Source organism: Brassica napus, unplaced genomic scaffold, assembly GCF_020379485.1.
Source record: "Brassica napus cultivar Da-Ae unplaced genomic scaffold, Da-Ae ScsIHWf_2608;HRSCAF=3357, whole genome shotgun sequence".
In the NCBI taxonomy this organism is placed as follows: Eukaryota; Viridiplantae; Streptophyta; class Magnoliopsida; order Brassicales; family Brassicaceae; genus Brassica; species Brassica napus.
Genome location: NW_026015912.1, coordinates 17501 through 20093, shown reverse-complemented (window position 1 = coordinate 20093; position 2593 = coordinate 17501).

The window sequence follows — 2593 nt, the reverse complement described above, 5'->3', positions numbered from 1 at the left end:
AGGAACCGTGGTGGACAGCGTAAAGAGGTTATGGAGATGAGTGGAGAATGTTGTGAAGACGAGCAATTGCGCAACCAAGAATTCGAGGACGAATTCTATTAAGGGGGGAGAATGTAGAAACCCGTAAAAAAAAAAAAAAAAAAAAAAAAAGAAAAGAGTGGTCGAGTATCTTTGTGGTGGTCGAGTCGCATGCGATATGGATCGATCAAGAAGCTTTGAAGTACGAGGTGGGCAAAGAAGTGATCGTGAGTGAACTATGAGTCGAATAAGTTGCTCGACCATAGTTAGAAGATGTCTTAGATTGATGAGACGGACGTTTTGGAAGCATAACATTTTTGGAAGCACGACGGTTTAGAAGCTCGACGTTTTGGAAGAATGACGTTTCTTCAGCACGAAGTTTTCCGCAAAACTTCGTATCAGCGGAATATTATTTCGAAGACATTGGAAACATGATGGGAATTAAGCAGGACGGGAAGTAAGCACGACGGGAAGCAAGCACGACGGGATTGAAGCACGACGGGAAAACCCGAAGTTGGTCAAAAACCCTAATTTCGGTTTTTCAAAATTCTTGGAAGAAGCCGGAGGCTCGGGAAATATTTTTAGAGGATCTCAGTATTCATCTGGAGTTTATTAAAAATATTTAGAGAATCAGAACGGGAGCAGAAAAATATTCGGGATTGATCGCGGGACGAAAATTCACCAGAAAGACCGAAATCGCACAAATCAACCGGGAAGCTCGAGGTGTCCTATGCATATGGCCAGGACGTTCTGTCTATCACATCAGCAGCTGAGTGTCAACACAAGGAGGAGGTGTAGACGTGCATGAAAGCTGAACATGCAGCTTGACACATAGAAGCACGAGGTGGAACGGCCAAGCACGAGGTGTCTCCGCGCATGCAACCGAAGCATGCTGATCGACATGTGTGTGCTGGGGGGCCTTGCATGAGCTCCAGTCATGCAGCCTGACATCTGGGAGGAGTGGTGGCGTCCTGCATGTGTCCTGGACATGCAGCCAGCCATGTGGAGCACGAGGTGGATCGGCCAAGCACGAGATGTCGCGACGCATGCAACCGAAGCATGCTGATCGACATGTGTGAGGATGTGTGGCGCCTTGCATGAGCTCCAGTCATGCAGCCTGACATCTGGGAGGAGTGGTGGCGTCCTGCATGTGTCCTGGACATGCAGCCAGCCATGTGGAGCACGAGGTGTCGCCGTGCATGCGTCCGGAGCCATGCGGAGCGACACACGGGCTGCCACCAACCTGAAGCTGATTGGCTGGTGTCTCCTATAAATACCCCACGACCCCAGCTCATTTCTTCACATCCAGACCTGTCCAAACCAAGTTAAAAACATGAGAGAAAAGTAGAAAAAAGAAAGCAAGTGATTCCGAGCTATATCGAGAGTTTTAGAGAGTTTTCGAGATCAGTTCTCTACTGATTTCGAGTCAGCACCTTGGGAAGGTTCTGTCCAACTGAAGGTCAATCAAGTGAAGATCAGATCAGATGGGAGTCAAGTCAACGTGGCTATAGAGAGAGAGAGAGAGAAAGGAAGTGATCGATTCTAGAGTATGGTCGATTCTGAAGACCGATACTCCACCGAGAAGGCCAGTTCCGTCCAATCGGCGATTCTCTACGATTGTGACGCGGAAGCTCTGTCCAATTCAATCCGTCCAGGCCAGTCATATTATGTGATGGTCAAGTGGAGGTGCTGTCCGGAGTTAGTTCAGATCTACGGGTTCAGATCAGTCGAAGTTCTGCTCGATATTCCATCGGGAAGGCCGAAGAACTGTGAGTTGGTTTGTTTGAATTCCACTTGGAATTTAGGGTAGATCGAGTCTGCATATAGATTAGAATGATCACGCTATTGAATGGTAGAGTCCTTAGGGTTATTTTATTTATGGAACCGGACTCAGTTTAGCAAGGGCTAAGCTGAGATGAATGGAATTAAGACTGAGTTAATAACCTGACTAGGACTAGGGCTAGGATGCATCATGTTTTCTATTATTGCGTGTTGATATTGTTGAGTGCAGGTTCCCGTTATCTTTAAAGATAGTTTCTCAGCGGGAGGCTGACTATCTGGGTAATGGTTTGATTGTACTGGTACTACTGGTTTGTGTTGTAGAGTTGAGTGTCTAGTTAGGATCTGGAACTTTGGCTTTAGGTTAGGTTCTAGATTGAGTTTGTTTTGTTGTGAGTGTGCCGACAGTATGTGCGTGACCCGCCCATACTAGGCTTGTGTAGGGGTGATTAGTGTTTCCTCGGCCTCGTACCCAGCGGGTTCAAGGAAACCCCTTATTCGCTGGATCGGGAAGACTCAGACGAACGGTGTCATGTACTATGGCTGAGTATTACACGACGGTGTAATGTGGCAGTGACCCGAAGGACTGTGGGCTGTCGCGCGGTGACCCGAAGGACTGTGGGCCGCGGTCGGTTGAAAGTTCCTTCTTCTGGCCTTTGTGGTAGGAAGATAGGATATTGCCGATAGAGAGGAGGAACACAAAGTCACCAGGGCCCAGGTTAGAGTGTTGTGTTAGTGTGTCGTAGAGGGTTATGGAACCCTCGAGTTAGCGTAGCACCGATATACGGTGTTACGA